A 19,708-nucleotide genomic window follows, 5' to 3' on the forward strand; every position below is an offset into this window, starting at 1 on the left:
ATATCCTTTGACTCAGCAGTTCTACTCCTGAACATTTATCTTAGAGAAATAACGTGTACATAAAGAAGCCTGAACAGGAATCTCAGAATTTGTTGTCTGCAGCTTTATATCCAATAACACAAAGACTGGAAACAACCTAAAAAGCCATCAAAAGAAAGTGGTAAATAACCTGTGGTATTTTCACACAACGAAATACAGCTACGATCATAAAGGAATTACAAGTATATGCAAGTGTGACTCTCTAAAATACAATATTGAGGTTTCCTAGGTTCAAGATGGTGGTACAGCAGGAACTTACCTCCTCCAAGGAGCACAATAATCTACACTTAAAAACAAAGCAATTCCTCTGAAGAAGAAATAAGCACTGACGGAGCAGCTTCTGCTCAACAAACCAGCCAGACCGCAAAGAACGGGTAGGAAGGCAGGAGAGATGAAGACACCTTGGGAACCCCACCCCTAAGGCACTGACCAGCAAGTGGGGAGGGATTACTGACCGGCTGGCGCACAGACCCCCCCGCCCCCCGCTCCCCTGCGGCACAGCGGGGGGGAAAAAAGTGGTTTAAAGGTCATCTAGAATATACATAAAGAAATCCATTTTTCAACTCCAAACAGGAGAACTGAGTGATTCGCCACGGTACTGGAGGTACAGGAGGATCGCCATTTGTTGCGCACGCCCTCCACCTTGACCGCACGATCCAGACACTAGCAAACTCGCCAGGGACGCCCTAGACCCCAAGCCCATACCAGGTCCACAGCTTGCCAACAGGAGTCCCCGCGGCCTGTGCCTTCTCTAGCCATACCTCCAGGACTGGGGCAGCTTGTCTCCCGAAATCCTGACTTCCCGTACCCACTCTAACTACGTACAGCTCCCTTCTCCATGCGGCTTGTCCCTGAGACTTCCCACAGACCACACCCACTTCAGCCACAGCTCCGGGCTCCACTGCGGCTTGTCCTCCGAACTCCCTGTGGCCGGAGCCCGCTCCAACTACAGTTTCAACCAGCCTGCCAAGGTGGTTCGGCGCAGCTTGTCCCTGGGACTCACTGCAAGCAACGTATGTTCCACCTACAAGGCCAACGTGCAGTGTGTCCCCAAGACTCCCCATGACCCAAGGTCGCCATGGCAGCCTTAGTACAGCTTGGCCCCAGAATCCCGCAGCCTGAGCCAGTCCCAGCCACCCCCCCCCCCCAGGTGGCCCTGACAAGGTTTGCCCCTACCCCACAGGAGTCTCCATAGCTTGCACATGCTCCAGTTCTAGCTCCAACTGGCCGGCCAAGGCGGCCGCAGTGCAGCTTGCCTCCAGGTCCTTCTGCAGCCAAGCTCACTCCAGCTCAGCTCCAGCTGGCCTGACAAAGACGCCCCGCACACGCAGTCTATAAAAAGGAAGTTCCTACAGGAGGCCACTCCTTCAAAACTGGGAGAGGCTTGTTTTGCCCAATTCATAGAGACAGTCAAGATGAAAAGACAGAGAAGTATGCTCCAAATGAAAGAAGGCGGGGGGAGGGGGGAACTCTAATGCCAGAAAAAAGAATTAAATGAAACAGGGACAAACAACCTACCAGAAAGGAGTTCAAAACAGTGGTTTTAAAGGTGCTCAATGAACTCGAGAGAAGAATAGAAGAACTCGGTGAGAACTTCACAAAAATATAGAAAATATTTTTAAAAAGCCAATCTGAACTGAGGAACACAATAAATGAAATGAAAAATTCACTAGAGAAAATCGACAAGCAGCAGATTAGATGATGCATAAGAGCAAGTCAGGGAGCTGTAGCACCAAGTAGTGGAAATCATCCAATCAGAACAGCAAAAAGAAACAATAATAATAATAATCATAATAATAATAAGCATAGTTTAAGAGACCTCTAGGACAAAACAAGTATATCAACATTCAAATCACAGGGATACCAGAAGAGAAAGGGACAGAAAATCTATTCGAAGGAATAATGGCTAAAAAATTCCCTAAGCTGATCAAGGAAATAGACATCCAAGTCCAGGAGGCACAGACAGACCCAGACAAGATGAATCCAAAAAGACCCACACCAAAACATATCATAATTAAAATATCAAAAGTTAAAGGTAAGGAAAGGATCTAAAAAGCAAGAGAAAAGCAGCTAGTTACACACAGGAGATTCCCCATAAGATAATCAACTGATTTTTCAGCAGAAAATCTGCAGGCCAGAAGGGAATGGCATGATATTGTAAAAGTGAAGAACAGGAAAACCTACTGCCAAGAACACTCTACCCAACAAAATTATCATTCAAAATTGAAGAGAGTTAAAGAGTTTCCCATGATCAAGTGGGATTTACACTAGAGATGCAAGGATGGTTCAATATGTGCAAATCAATCGACATGATACGCCACATAAACAAAATGAATGAAAATCATATGATCATCTCAATAGATACAGAAAAAGCATTTGACAAAATTCGACATCCACTTATGATAAAAACTCTCAACAAAGTGGGTATAAAAGGAATATACCTCAACATAATAAAGGCCATATATGACAAACCCACAGCTAACATTATACTCAATGGTGAAAATTGAAATCTTTTTTTCTAAGATCAGAAATTAGAAAGAATGTTCACTCTCACCACTCTTATTCAACATAGTACTATAAATCATTGTCGCAGCACTCAAAAAAGAAATAAATGGTATCCAAATGGGAAAGGAAGAAGTTAAACTGTAAATATTTGCAGATGACATACCACATATAGAAACCAAAAGTTTCTACCAAAAACTATTAGCATATATGAATTCAGTAAAGTTTCAGGATACAAAATTAATATTCAGAAATCTACCATGTTTCTATACACTAATAATGAACTACCAGGAAGAGAAATTAAAAAAAAAAAAAATCCCATTTACAATTGCATTAAAAAAAAAAAAATACCTTGGAATAAATTTAACCAAGGAGGTAAAAGAATTGTACTCTGAAAACCATAACATGTTAATGAAAGAAACTGAACAAGACACAAATAAATGGAAGAATATATCATGTTCATGTATTGAAAGAATTAATATTAAAATGTCCATACTACCCAAAGCAATCTCTAGATTCAATGCAATCCTTATTAAAATATTAACGGCATTTTTCACAGAACTAGAAAAAAAAAATCCTAAAATTTATATGGAACCACAAAAGACCCTGAATAGCCAAAGCACTCTTGAAAAAGAAGAACAAAGTTGCAGGTATCATGGTCCCTGATTTCAAAATATACTACAAAACTATAATAATCAATACAATGTGGTACTGGCACAAAAACAGACACATAGATCAATGGAACTGTATAGAGAGCCTAGAAATAAACCCATTCTTAGATGGGCAATTAAACTATGACAAAGGAGCCAAAATATACAATGGGGAAGACAGTCTCTTCTTCAATAAATGGTGTTGGGAACAGTGAACAGATATGTGCCAAAAAAATTAAAGTATACCACTTTCTTACACCATACACAAAAATAAACTCAGAAGTTGTATTAAATTTATGGATTAAAGACTTAAACATAAGACCTGAAACCACAGAACTAGAATAAAACTGTCATGGTAAACTGTGAAATTGCTCTTAGTATTTTTAAAAAATATATCTCCTCAGCAAAGGCAAAAAAAAAAGCAAAAATAAACAAATGAGAACACATCAAACTAAAAACTTTTGCACAGCGAAGGAAATCGTCAAGATGAAAAGGCAACCCACTGAATGGGAGAAGATATTTGCAAATGACATAGTCAATAATGAGTTAATACCCAAAATACATGAAGAATTTACACAACTCAACATAAAACAACAACAACAAAAAAAACTCAAACAGTCCAATTAAAAAATGGGCAGAGGACCTGAACAGATACTTCTCCAAAGAAGACAGATACGGATCTCAGACACCTGAAGATGCTCAACATCATTTAATTTGCATCACCAGGTAAATGCAAATTAAAACTACAATGAGATATCACCTCACACCTGTCACAATGGTTATAATCAAAAGATAACAAGTGTTGATGAGGATGTGAACAAAAGGGAACCCTTGTGCACTCTTGGTGGGCTGACACTATGGAAAACGGTATGGAAAACAAATTTTCCTCAAAAATTTGAAAACAGAACTACCATACAAGTCAAGAATTCCACTTCTGGGTATTTATCTCAAGGAAATTAAAATGCTAATTAAAAAACACACACACATGCACCCCTATGTTCACTGCAGCATTGTTTACAATAGCCAAGATATGGAAGCAACCTAGGTGTCTAATGATAAATGAACGAATAAGGAAAATGTGATATGCATGCATGCACGGACAAAACAAGTATATCAACATTCAAATCACAGGGATACCAGAAGAGAAAAGGACAGAAAATCTATTCGAAGGAATAGATTTTCACACACACACACACACACACACACACACACACACACACACACACACACACACAAATGGATTATTATTCAGCCATAAAAATGAATCAAATCTTGCCATGTGCAAAATGGACCTAGAGAATATTATGTGAAGTGAAATAAGTAGGACAGAGAAAGATAAATACTATATAATTTCAGTTATATGTGAAATCTAAAAAAACCAAATGAACAAACAGAAAGAAACAAAACAAACTCATAGATACAAAGAACAAACAGACAGTTACCAGAGAAGAGGACAGTGAGGGGATAGGAACAAAAGGGGAAAGAGATTAAGAAGCACAAACTTCCAGTTATAAAATAAGTCAGTTAAAAGTAAGCCAGAGGGATGTAAGGTACAGCATCGGGAATAGTCCATAATATCATAAAAACTTTGTACAGTGAGAGATGGTTACTAGACTTACTGTGGTGATAACTTCCTAAAGCATATAAATGTTGAATTACTATGTGGTACATGTGAAACTAATATAATATTGTATGTCAGCTATAATTAAAAATAAATTTAAAATCATGATGTTGAACAGCAAAAATAAGTGTTGCATAAGAAAACATACAGCATTATATTATTTATATAAAATTCAAAAACAAGCAAAACAATGCAGGTGATATAGAAATATGTGAAAAATATAAGGAAAAACAAGGAAATAATTAAGTCAGCCTTCAGGATTGTGTTGGGGAGTTAATGAGAGGTGATGGAATCTGAGCCAGGAACAAGGCACCAAGTCTATCTCCCAAGCTAGTGGTAGGTATTCAGTGATTCATGTTAATGTTATTCTTTGCATCTTATTCACAGTTATAAATATGCCCTGTATATACATAGCATTTTCAAAATACTATGGGGGTTGCTTATTTTTTAAAAAAGCTCTCAGAAATAATGCTGTATTTAATAAACTGTTTTAAAAGTACTTTTTAAGTACCTGCAAGTAACAAGTACCTAGCATGCACTCAGGACAATATAAAACTCTCTCTTTAATTCACACAACAGCTCTAAGATAAATATTTTCATCCTTAGTTTATGTATTAGGAAACTGAGATTCAGTGTTGTTACATAGGTTGCCCAATCTTACACAGTTAGCAGAGTTGGGATTTAAACCATATCCAACTCTAAAAACCATGGTACAACTGTAGATAAGACTGTCTAAAATACAATAGCAAAAATAAATTTCCAACACAAAATGAAACTGATTTGTTATACTACAGTTTACTATTTTCATTCATCTTAGCATTTAAAATGCATCTGTAGATCATATTATAATAGTTTGTATTAATTTTATTTCACAGTACACCTCTCTATTACTTTATAATCATAATTTACCCTTAAACTCTATAAATTTTAAAACTGACAACAGACACCAATTATGTTTATGGAAAGTCTCAATTTGGCTGTACTTCTTTTCGTAACTTGAACTTCTCTAAGACTGGAAGTTTAGCTGTTGGTAGGCTAAAACTTAGCACTCACATTTCACCACCCTCCCATCAGGGATTCAACTTAGAAATGACTCACTCCCACCCTTTCTTTCCTGATCTCTTCCAATCATACTTCAAAACCTAATTTTAAACACACGCAGGAAACCTGATTAATACCACCTGGCTTTCTCTACTCCATTAACTCTGGGCCTCTTCAGCACACATACAACAGAACTCATTTATATAATTATTTATCAGCTTTTTATTTTGTTGTTTTTCTTTATATGTGTGACCATCCTACAAGAACCAGTGATAAGAGTTTACGTGTTTATTTCTTCTGAGCTATGCTCTAACTTCTTCCCCCAAAGCACCACCTACTGAACTGTGCTCTGTAAACAGTAGTCACTTAATAAATGCTGATTGACTTACTACAGTGGAACAATTCGCCTCTGGTATTTCTCAATATCCCAGTGAATCCTCCACATCTATAAACATGCTGGAGATGATACCAGGTACTGCTAGAGGCTTGGGGTCTTCCTGTGTGTGCCTGGGACAAGAAAAACACAGAAAGAGACCAAAGACAGTCAGGAGAAACACAGAGAGGAAACATGGAAATAAACAGAGGATAGAATAAAGAATGAGAGGAGCAAAAGAGTCAGGAGTTATGGAGAGATAAAGCAGCCAGAGACATTCAGAGACAAGGGGAAGTCAGCAATCTGAACTTGGGTTTGGGTTTGAAAACCACATTTTTGGTACTATTTATTCATGTAATAGGTGACCTTATGTTACTAAATTTATGATATAATCAACCATTTCAAAGTTATCTCTAAGGTTTTTCTGAGCTTATATCTTTGTTAAACTTCATCTTTATACTGTCTCACCTTTGGATGCATAAACATAGATGCAAACATAATACAGCAACCCAGTGGTAAATAAAAAAATATTTTTCCAATTCTCCAATTTAGAAAATGGTTACTTCAGAGAAGTAATGTGACTTGACTAAGACTACAAGTACGTACATAATAATTGGGGCCCCAAAGCTTCTGATTCCAAAATCCAGTGCTTTTTCTGATATCCTATGTTGTCTCTTTTAGAAATAAATCATATATAAATACAAACTGTTTTATAAAATAAAATCCAAACTACACATTCAAGATAAAATCTTCTATCTTTTGGGGCACTGAACTATTCAGGTTATTCACTAAGATACTTTACCTCGAGGCTTCATTTATTTTAAAAATCTATCAGGAAAAATAAATCAAAATAAAAATATATCAGGATAGACATTTTTAAACAAATAAAATTAAGTGAGCACCCACTTGACAAAATTTTAACATTTAAAAAAGCTATAGTTAGTTCATTGTTTTTACAACTTTGTAAATTCAAAGTCTTAATGATTCAACAAATTTCAGCTGAAAGATCAAAAGATGTTCTATATTTCAATAAATTCTAAATACTAGTAAATTTGTCTCAAACTTGTTCTCTCATAATATCTCACCTAAGGTCTTATACTGTAATTCAATTTCAGGGTAGTATACACAGTAGAAATGATTTAATGCACCATTCCCTGTAAGCACAGTATTTTCTCTTGAGGAATACTTATAGTCCTTTAAATAATCATGCCCTTTTGGAAGCAATCAATGTAATTGCTAGAAAAGCTCCTCTGATAGAAGTGTAAGCATGTTATTGGATTTCACAGCAAGACAAGATAATAAGAATACAAAGAAATTTCTACTCAAGTGTGCATCAATATATTTTCCCATGTTCAGTACTTTTTAAGCCGGAAGTTTTCAAATAAGGCCTAAAGTATAGTACTGCTCTGCCCTCTAGTGATTGCCTATGTTTTGCTAACTAAATGCTTTTATTTTTTTTAATTGCTTTTTGAGCAAAACTTAGGATTTAAATGTACATATATATACACAATGGTGCTTTTTCATCATGAGTAGTAAACAGAGAACCCTAGCCAACTTTCAAGATATGGTTTGTGGTATGAACACAATGCAAAAAGACACAATTTCTTTTCGTAGGTAAGTTTGACCTACGTATTGCAAACGAAAAATAAAAGACAACATAATCTATTCTAATCCTTATTCATACTTTTATACCAAAAAATCTATTCAGTTTCTTTGCTTAAAACTTTACGAATTTAATAACTATAAATCCCAAATTGGTTAATTCTATTATTTTGGAGACTGAGATATCTACACATAGATGAGCAATTTTCTAATTATAACAGAAAAATATGCTTAATAAAAAATCATATTGAACATCATTTGCCCTTAATTGTTCAACTGGCAATTTAAGATTTTCCTGAACCTCACTCTTGTCATTAGGAAATTGTCACTTTGAATGTGGAAACATTAATCAAGGACGCCAGTTAAGACAGTTATTATACAGAGATTCACCCTAGGATTTTGAAGAGAACTTCCCTCGTAGTTTTTCTTGCCATAAACCTCTTGCAAGAAGCCAATGCATTTCTAGAACGAGATTTCTACTCTTACTAATCCCAAGTGTATTGCTTCTGTGTCTATGCACTTGTGTTAAAAATAAACACTCCATTTGTACATGTGAATGTAAAAGGTTACCTGAACATGTAAAGACAATCCATAAGCAGTATGGTGGTGTGGTTAGGAGCACAAATACTGAATCCAAACTGCCAGTGTTTGAATTCCAACTCTGTCACTTACTTTTGACCTTAGGCAGACTATTTAACCTCTGTGTACTTCAGTTCCCTCATCTACAAAAGGAGAATAAAAAGTGATACCTACCAATAATAACGTTTTATTATTTTGATAGGTATTTGGCTCACACAGGTGTGTGCATTTATCAAAACAGAGAGAATATACATTTAAGATTGTGTATTACCCTAAATTAAGTTTTACATCAAAAGAAAAAACTTTACACAAATACTGAACTCTAGTTAGTAATACACATGCTAAAGTTTTTAAAGCAAGTATATAATGATGTCTATAATTTACTTTCAAATGCGTCAAAAAAATAAAACGACGATGAATGGATTCTAGATATTTAATAAAATAAGTATAGAAAAATGCTAATGGCTGACCTAGGTGGTGAGTATATGAGTGTGTAATATATATGCTTGAAAGTTTCATAATAAAAAGGAGGAAATACCTCTACCTCTCATAGAGCTGACATGAAGATTAAATATGTATACATAACAGTATTAAATACAAAGAAAAGTGCTCATGATCAACAACAATGAATTGCAATATATCTAAACAAATGAAAATGATTATTCTTCCCTAGGTGGAGGAAATGGATAAGAAAGTAATGGAGCATTGAGCTTCCAAATTGGAGTAGTTGCCATCAAGGGTGCTAAAGCTCAAATTTCAAATACATCAGAAAATGGCATAGGCTATGTCAAGAACATTGTCTTTGAAAATCAGAAAGAACTGATTTGAAACCTGGCTCTGTTCATAATTAGCAAAAAAGCTCAGACAATTTATAATGCCCTGGGCCTCAGAATGATGATACCTACATCTAAGGGTCATTGTGAAGATCAGAAAAAAAGAAATACACACACACATACACACAGAGAGATACTAATACATAAAATCCAAATAGTAACAATTGCAGTTTTCATCATTATAATCGGTATTAGTACTTAGGGTGAGTCTTGTCTACTCTTAGAACTATTCTCTGTACATGGAAAGAGAAGTGACTACGTATCTGATTCTAACCTAGAAATTTCATATGCAGGTGTCCCTACTATGAGGAGCTTTCTAAATGATCTTTATTAGGACAGTACAGCCTTATTTAAAGTCTAACTGTACTTGGTGTAAAAGAAGAGCTGGTAATGACAGAGAATTCATTAATCATCCCTTTATAAAAACAATTAAGTACAAATCCTACAGAGGAGGCATTTAGAAACTATGTTTGCTGATGATATTTTAAAGAAAGTCATGTCAGTGCATTTGAAGAAAAGATATTAGCTTGGATAAGTTTTGATTTGAACAGTCTAAGGTAACATATTTAAAGAAAAGAATATTAAAGTATACTTAAAGAAGGTGTATGCTATGATTCCAGGGAGTGAGTCTGTAAATCATTATAGATTAATTCATGAAGACAGTAGCTCGACATATAGCTTCAATTAAAGAGAAAATCAAAAACTTGGCAGTGAAAGGGGCTGCTTTCTCCAAAAGACCTAACCCAAATGCCTTTTTCATGCATTTAGATGTCTCTATATTTTTCAACATTTGTGTTGAAAACTCTTCCCTCATCTTCCTCGGTCCTACACTTTATTGATTTTCCTACCATAGATTATTTTTCTTTCTCTTATATTTCTCTTAACAAAGAATAGTATGTGTTTTCAAAAGTTCTTAGCCACATTTTTTACTTTCACCAATTTTCAAGTTTCAGTTCTACCTCTCAAGCTATACCTGTCTTCAGCCTGAATCTCTTCCAAACTCGCCTCAAATTTGTTACCACATCCTATACATAATCATATGGATATCTCCACAGTTCAAATCCGATCCATCTCAAACTTCACCTCCCCATCCCACAAATCAGTTTCTATGACTGTTTCTCTACTTTTGGATGTAGTGTATTCTGAATGCCTACTTAAATGTAAATCCTATCTTTGACTGCCTTTTCAACACTCCCCCACTGCTTTCCTCCTTCTTATGGTTCCCCTTCAAACCTCCAACACAAGTTCAAGTCAAATTGCCAAGTTCTATAGATTAGTAATTTGATTTAGGTGACAGGACAGAATTTGTATTCTTTGAGAAAGAGTGAAAGCTAGATTTATAATCACTAAATAAATACTCACAGACACAGACACACACAGGCTAAATAGTAGTAAGCGTCCAGCATTTGAGAAAATCTTCAGTGAAGGAATCATTAAAACTGAGTATCTAACAATTTTTGCCCTAAGAGTTGGGAAAAGACTCACTTCATTCAGTAAGTTGGATATCTTAATCCAAATATCTTGAGATACATCCAGACAGGGTATAACCTTCATAATGTCTTTCATAGTGGTCTCATTTATAACTCTCAAATCTTATTAAAAGAACAAATTTCTTTTTACCTAGGATAGCTAAAGCATCCAAATCAAACTCTCCAATACCTACCTCTTCTCCCTTCCAATCCATCCCATTTATATCATCTGCTCAAAATTTTCTCAAAATTTTTCAGTAGTTCATCTGCCTTGAGGGGGAGAAAAAAACATAAACTCACCCAGATATTCAAGGTCCTCTGACATCTGGCTTTTCACCGAAGTTTCCCATGCCACCTTTACACATATCCCATCCAAATGGCAAAAAGGGCCCAATTGTCTTCTCCAGATTTCTCCTGTGTTTCCCCCTCTGGGAAGTCTTCCTTGATATTCCTGCCTGGGAACTCTTAATGACATTTGTCTATCTCTCCTTTCTCTATCTAATTAGATTTGCCTTCTATTATCATATCGTGACCCCAATTGTGTCTAACACCTTGCACACAATAATAAATATTAGATAAATAGAGGAACAGAAAGTAGGTTACTTTATCTTCAAATAAAACATTTTCCAATGAGATTACTGTAGGAAGTTCAGCTTCTAAAACGGAATACAACAGAGTTGAAGAAAGAATTCAAACACTCTTACAGGTGGGCAAGAATGATTTAGAATTTCAATATATGATAATAACTGAAAAAGTACATAATTAAGGCCTATTAAATCCATGTTTGTTATGGTTAGAATGTTCACATATTCAACTAGGAAAAGGTCAAATTCTTATAAAACCACAAATACTTAACACACACATGCTAACTTATATATAGAGCAGCTTTTAGAAGGAAAAGGAAGCAAGGGTATTCTTGTAGATGACACTAAGGTACTTTCAAAACAAGTTTAACTATATTAATTATAGAGAGATCTTCAAAATTAATAAATAAAAGTTACTGATCCTACGGACAAAAGACCAAGTTGTAGTGCATGAAAAGAAAATTATTAAAAGTAAATGCTTTCACTGAGGTAGCATTTTCTGCAAATGTAGAAAAATACTTTCTTCTCTTAGATCAATTAATTGTGAAATGCTAAACCACTGACCTAAAATGAAGGAAAATCTTGCTTTTTTAAATCTAGTTTATGAATAAACTAGCAAAGTAAGGTCATGACTGAATTAGCTATTTCATTTTTAAAAAAATTTTATAGCTATCAGGTTGAGATTATCAATTTACAACAACAGCTCTTGTACTTTAAAATTAAAAATTCGTAATACTGCTCCCTGTTTTGTTAAAATAATTAGTTTGAAGAAAATTAAGATTATAAAAATTTACCGTTATGCTTATATAATTTATTTGTTTGGGGTGATAATTTTGTTTGTACCAATAGTATAAAGCAATAATATTCCTAGAGTAACCATAGTCCACTGAATTACAGATGGCTTATTGCCTAATATTTTTATATATTTGAGCTTTGATTGGGCTATTTTTAATAAAACTGAAAAATAAATTGAGGAAAGTATAATTAATATTAAACTATCATTTTAGAAAATATTTTAAGATATCTAACAATATAAAGATTAAATGTTATTTCCTAATGATTTAAAACAAGTCTATCCTGAATACAATTCAACTCCCAATATAACAAAGATATGCAATTTGAAGCCAGATGTTTCCCTTGTTGTGAATGAAGACAATACGTGCTTCAAATTTAATTTCAAGGAACAGTTAAGCTGCAAAAACATCAAATGCCACTTTTGACCTACTGTCCCTTTTGAGAACAAACACATTTCTTAATGGCCCTGCTATGTGCTGGGTTAGCATTGCACCCTCCAGCGCTTTTAATCCTCATAACAATCTTACATGGTTGGTATTCATCTCATTACACAATGACGCTAAGTAACTTTCCCATGTCCCAACCACAGTAAACAACTGAGTTAGATTTTGTCTTATCTTGGGCCCATCTGATTCCACAGCCCATGCCTCTGAGATCAAGAGACAACTCAAAAAAAAAAAAAAAAAAGGTAATCCATTTAAAACTGTCTCTTACAAAGAAATCTTTAAGTTTCTGCCTATCCATCCATATTAATCTCAAGGATGCAATATTTACTATCTAGAGGCAAGAAAAAGGGTGTTTATAAGCATTACAAAGTAAAAGTTCTAAAATTTTCCACAGGCACATTATAAACTCTAATGTATGAAATATTTTATTACGATAGAAATAATTGGTAAAAAAAAATTCTATGATTTTGATGATTAAGTAAAAACTCATAAAGAGACATAACTGGGGCACCTTTACCATTACTAAGATACAACAGCCTTATTATTCACTCTAAAAAGTGAAAGTCTCAGTGAATAATAAAGGCAACACCTATCATTTTAACAGGAACAACTAAACTTTCAAACCTGAAAATTTTATCATTCCTATAAGTGTTCATTCACTTCACCAAATGAACTGAAAGATGAGCTGTGTACGCTTCATCAAATGACAGGAGAAAATAAGTGCTAAGGAAAGAAGTCTGGTATTTTAAAAAGGAAACTGTCAGTGGCTGCTCATTTCAAACTTTTCTCTATTATGTCTTTTATAATATACCTACTTGATGACTTGGTTACGCTAAAAATGCTGAAAACATAGTGTATATTCAAAAACTATACTGAAGATATGGTTCAGAGTTTCATGTACATGTTCAGAGTGGGGCCTAGATGAAAAGATGGGCACAGACCACTCTGCACATCAATAGACCTCACATTTTGTAGGTTTTGCCATTTCTCTAATCCTGCAATTCTTCATTGTAATTAGTGTGGCATAACTGAAAATGATTAGGACAGGGTTTGCCACATCTACAGTAGCTTTTTATTATTTAAGGCTTGTTTAGTAGCCAGTTCCTCCCTATCTGGCTGGCTTTCTCTAGAAACCTGTGCACTCACTGTAAGTGCCTATATAGTAATGGTTTTAGTCCCTTAAAACATTACCGTAAGTGCAATACTTCTGCCATGAAGAGACACTTGGTAATAAATGGTCTTACTATAAATTCATCGACTTCTTAAAAAGAGTATATAACCACAACATAGGCAGAACAATTGCAAACTAAACTAAGCAGGCTTATTTAGAGAAGTCAATATAAAACCAAAACACAATATTCTTATCTATCATTTTTATAGACCCATTTGAATACAAAAATATCCTAAAAATATCCGTACCACACCCCCATCCCACTGGAATAAAACACCTAAAAGTATACGTCAGTCAACTTTTTCTGGTACACATTAACTAAATCCAGGTACTATACAGCATCTCTTAAAGCCTAGCCTGAACCAATTTGCCTATCTTAAATCTTATAACCCTCACCATGTGCTAGGGCCACTGGAGCGCTAGAGAAGCACCCGACAGAAGGCTTACATGTCTTTACAAACCCTTGCTGACTCAGCGTGCACTACAAATGAGCCAAAATGAGCCAAAAGGTACCCAGAATTTTTTTGCTGCTCATTTTAAGGTCTTAAACCCGCTAACATTTACTGATTATAGGACTTAACTACAAACTCAAAGGCACAGAGGGACTTTTATTTTTGAAGAACACATTTTTCCCTGAACTCAGACTGGGAAAAATAATTCTTTCCAGGTAGACCAGGAAATGCTTATGACAACCAAGTTCAATGGAATGCAGGATTAATGAAAAATGAACTCCTGTAATACCAATTTGACAAATGTTTACTGAGCACCTTCCACATGACAGACACTGTTTCTAGGTTTTGGGGATACAACCATGAAGAAAATATTCGCTAGTGTAAACAAGTCCTTTAGCTTCTTAAAGAGGTTATATGAAAAACTACATGCACACACTAATATACACAATACTCACATATGTATATACAGAATATCCAGTAAATGTAGCACATATCTTATACTAAAATGCACAGAAATTCTGAGAGAAATGTTATGAGAAATTTTCCCCCATTAGATTCATTTTCCTGGAGAAACACACGTCTCTATAATATAGATCAGAGGGAATACAGACTTTGATATAAAAATACTTAATTTCTCCACTATCTTTCAGAGTAGTATTAAAACATGAGATGAAATCATTCCTGAATTTATTTATACTGTCCTTAACTAGTAGATTTCACAATCAATAGATTGATCCTACTGTTGAGACGGCATACACTGCTAAAATGTATTATCTATAAGGTTGTGAGTTTGAGTCATTCTGTTCGGCTTTTTAGGGAAACTGAAATCAAAAACAGATGAAAAAGTTAAGATATATTTCAACCAATTAAACTGACATTCACAAAACTAAATCACTGCTCACTAGCTTATCCTTTAGTCTATAAACATACAAGATGGGATGATAAATTTTACAAATCGATTTAAAATTATTTTTATAGAAATGTTTAAGTCTCAAAGGTTCATTTCCTTTTGATTTTGTTTTAGATAGGCATCAAATCACCAGAAACTATTCTAGCAATAGAACATACTTTAAAAAAAAATGTTCAAATATAAAACTAAGAGTTGAACCTAATTCGATATCCAATAAGTAAATGCACTATTTACCCACCACTAATCCCAATCATCCATCAAAAAGCATACTACCATCCATCAAAAAGCATACTACCATAAAAGAAAGAAAGAAAGAAAAAAAGAAAGAAAGAAAGAAAGAAAGAAAAAAGAAAGAAAGAAAGAAAGAAAAGAAAGGAAGGAAGGAAAAGAAAAGAAAAGAAAAGAAAAAAGAAAAGAAAAGAAAAAAGAAAAGAAAAGAAAAAAGGAAAAAAAGTTCTATACATTGGATGAAGTGCACTTAAATGACTGAGAAAACCAAACAACCATTACTAACTTAAGAGCTGCTTTCAAAAGAAAGGCAAAGGGGAAAAGGGAAAAGACAGGGGCCGGAGCGGGGGTGGTGGGGAGGCAAGACAATAAACAGGTAGATACGACGGATTCAGGGATCCTTAAATTCTGGTGGCATTATTTCAAATACACAATCTTTTCTTTCTGTTTACCAAAATCTTAAGTACATATCATTCTGTGTTTGAATTCACAACTGATTCACAAAGTAAAAAAATAACTGCCTTGAAAAATGTAAACTGGTTTGATTACAGTAAGCAGAAACAGGTATAACCCGAGTCATTCTCTTATTCCTCAACCTAATTTTCAAATACATTCTATTCCTAGATAACAACAAATACACATGGAAATTAATTTTTACAATTTGTAACCCCTCCATTATACAAAACACTCTGATTTCTAAGTTTTTAGACTTGATTTCTTTCCTTGTAAGAAACTCATTTTCATGCAGTTACTTCAAAGTGGAAGAAATATGAATTCAGTAATTTCAAATGCCTCCTGTCTCAAAGATGCAAAGATATTTTTAGAATCTTAGATGACTATAATAAACCAGGTTTTCTTGTTTATAAATTAAATAATATAGAGAGTATTTTAACTTTCACTTGGTACAAACAGTTGCCTCTGTTATGGACTGAATTGGTTGCCCTCAAATTCATTTGTCAAAGCCCCAAAACCCAATGTGACTGACTGTATTTGCAGATAGAGCCTATAAGTAGGTAAGGGTTAAGTTAAGGTCATTAGAGTGGGGCCATTATCCAAAAGAACTGGTGTCCTTATTAGAAGAGGAAGAAGGACAGTTTCTTTCACACACAGAGAAAAGGTCATGTGAGGGCATTTGACAAAAACAGAATTTATCCACACCTTGATCATATATTTCTAGACTCCAGAACTGTGAAAAAAATATCTGTTGTTTAAGCCACCCAGTCTGTGGTATTTTCTTATGGCGGCCCAAGCAGACTATAATTTCTAAAAATGAAGAGCTTATACTTTTGAGATAGTTTTACTCTACCAATAATTCAGCATATGAACAATTAATAGTTACAAAGGTGATCCATTTATAAAAAAGAGAGACTGGAACAACTTGAAGAACAAGTCACCCAAAATATTTTTTATATATGTGTGATTCTAAATAACAAATGAAAAGCTTTGAACTATAAGAGATATGATATCACCATGCTATGCTTGATTCTGAGAGTACAAGGGGACAATGTCTATAGAGAAGTCCCTATAAGAGTCTAAATAATTTAAACTTCTTTGGAAAATCATAACAAAAAAATCTTGAAATAGAAATGACAATTCTTTTAAAACCAACAGCATTTGCCATATAGGGTAAAGAAAATTTCAGTAGCACTATCTCCTCCTTGTACCTTGCCTCAAGATTACATAAGATTTTATTTCTTTGATGCTGACCTCATTAATATTCAGGGTAAAGGCCATATGTCCACATTTGGCAGTCATTCTGTCCTTAGGATCTCTACAGCCTCAGTGACCAGAACTGAATTATTAGATCATAGGGTAGCTAATATTTCTACAGGATTCACCCTTTCAATGATAAGGATAAAGTTACTTTCAATTTTCAGTAAACCAGAAGAATACATAGCTTCTTATGCTTTCAGAACAAATTTTTTTTTTTTCTTTTATGCCTACATCACCTAGTCTTCCTAGGTGGTCTCCCATCCAAGTACTAACCAGGCCCGACCCGACTCTGCTTAGCTTCCGAGATCAGACATCGGGCTTGTTCAGGGTAGCATGGCCGTAGACCATGGACCGTGGCTCCACTGGGGCGTGAACCCAGGACCTTCTGCATGCAAAGCAGATGTGCTAACTGCTACACTATGGAACCATGTCCGGACAATTTATTTTTTTTTAATCTTGGAGGTAGGGGTGTGTGTGTGTGTTTATACAAACGCATACAGTTTAGATATAAATACCCTGTTAGATGTTTTAAAGATATTTTATAGTGTATTCAAGATTCATGAATCTTAATCACATTTTTCTTTAATTTCCATTCCTTGAGTGCTTCCCACATGCCAGGCATTGTATCAGGCACTTGACATAATTACTTCATTTAATTATCATAATCCCACAAGGTAGAGAGAGGTCATTATCTCATAAGAGGAGAAAACATAATTTCAGAGAGGTTAAATAATTGCCCAAATTCTTTCAATTAAAATGTACTATGTTTCTCTGAATCCACATGCCTAAAAATTTTCCTTTCCCCCAATTTAAAGGAACTAATAAACTATCAAAGAAAGCATTGTTTATATACTCTTAGATTTTAAATCATCTTAATACACACAGGTCTGGTAGCAATGTTTTTTTATAATACCTGTGGAATTAATTAAATCAACATTGGCTAAGGAGTTCTACGTGCCCAGTAAATTTCTAGAAGACTTAGGAGACAATGAAGCAGCGACACTGTATAGTGAATATGACCTCAGGTGGAGTATCTTAGAAAACTCCTAGAATATAACTGTTAGTCTCCCTATAGTTTCCAAAATCTTTCTCTCTAGAATGGTTTTTTTTTAAAACTGATCTTAAGTAGAGGTATTTGGCTACTGTTATCTGGTAAAATTATTATATTACTACGGGAGAAAGCCAAGTACCCATTTTCTCATTCTTTTCCTTTATCATATTAGATAATATCTGTCAAAGTTCTGTAACCTGTTAAACATAGGTAAGCAATTATTATGAATATTATCATTATTTCACTTCTCTAATTCTGGATGCAAACAGCAGGGGGTCAAGTGTATAGTAATTTTCATTCATTTTAAAACTACTTATAAAAACAACAATGTAAGGCTATTATATACAGGAGAAACCCTCACTGCATAGTGGAAAAGGTTCTAATGTTCAAAATATCAAGAAACTCTTTCATACGCAGTAAACTATTTGACATTGCTCTTAGTACTATTTTTTTTTAATACATTTTCTTGGGCAAGGGAACAAAAGAAAAAATCAAATGGGACTACATCAAACTAAAAAGTTTTTGCACAGCAGAGGAAATTATGAACAAAACAAAAAGACAACCTACCAAATGGGAGAAGATATTCGCCAATAATACATCCAATAAGGCGTAAATGTCCAAATATATAAAGAACTCATGTAACTTAATGCCAAAAAAACAAACAATCCAATTAAAAACTGGGCAGAGGCCCTGAATAGACATTTCTCCAAAGAAGATATACAGATGGCCAACAGACCTATGAAAAGATGCTCAACATTGCTAATCAGCAGAGAAATGCAAATTAAAACCACCATGAGGTAATATATCACATCTGTCAGAATGGTTATCATCAATACATCAATGAACAAGTGTTGCTCAGGATGTGGAGAAAAGGGAACCCTCAAAGCACTGTCAGTAGGATTGCAAATTACAGCCATTATGGAAAACAGTCTGGAGTTCCTCAAAAAATTAAAAATAGAACTACCTTATCATCCAGCAATTCCACTGCTGGTTATTTATCCTAAGAAATCCAAAACACTAATTCGAAAAGATATATGTATCCCAATGTTCACTGCAGCATTATTTACAATAGCAAAAGACTGAATAAAGAAAATGTGGTACATATATGTAATGCAATATTATTCGGCCATGAAAAAGAATGAAATCTTACCATTTGCCCAAAATAGAGGAGGACCTAGCAGACATTATGCTAAGTGAAATAAATCAGACCAAGAAAGACAAATGCCATATGATTTCACTTATATGTGGAATCTAAAGAACAAAATAAACGAACAGAAACAGATTCAGATACAGAGAACAAACTGATGGTTGCCAGATGGGTGGGGGGTTGGGGACTAGGTGAAAAAGGTGACAAGATTAAGTAGTACAAATTGATAGTTATAAAATAGTCATGGGGAAGTAAAGTACAGCATAAGGAATATAGTCAATAATATTGTAATAACTGTGTGTGGTGTCAGCTGGGTGCGAGACTTATGGGGGATCACTGCAAGTTATATAAATGTATAACCACGATATTTTATACCTGAAACTAATATAGTATTGAATGTCAACTGTAATTAAAAAATAATAATAATAATTTTAAAAACCTCTTGAATTATATCAATTCCTCATTCCTTAAAATGTGTCACGGATAAGGTATCATAGTTCAC

General features: G+C 34.6%; 1 protein-coding gene across 16 annotated transcripts in view; it reads right to left on the reverse strand.

The window, feature by feature from the left end:
* The window catches only part of BBX (BBX, HMG-box containing), a 251,169-nt gene that overhangs the window by 127,975 nt on the left and 103,486 nt on the right, over positions 1 to 19,708 (reverse strand). For 3 of the 16 annotated variants that reach the window (XM_023527250.1, XM_023527258.1, XM_023527260.1), the window contains one exon: positions 6,243 to 6,360. The exons of the other annotated variants lie outside the window; for them this stretch is intronic. The gene's annotated coding sequence lies outside the window, so the exon portion shown is untranslated. The remainder of the gene's footprint in view (positions 1 to 6,242; positions 6,361 to 19,708) is intronic. 16 annotated transcript variants of the gene reach the window in all.

The sequence above is a fragment of the Pteropus vampyrus genome, unplaced genomic scaffold (assembly GCF_000151845.1).
Source record: "Pteropus vampyrus isolate Shadow unplaced genomic scaffold, Pvam_2.0 Scaffold1, whole genome shotgun sequence".
Classification (NCBI taxonomy): Eukaryota; Metazoa; Chordata; class Mammalia; order Chiroptera; family Pteropodidae; genus Pteropus; species Pteropus vampyrus.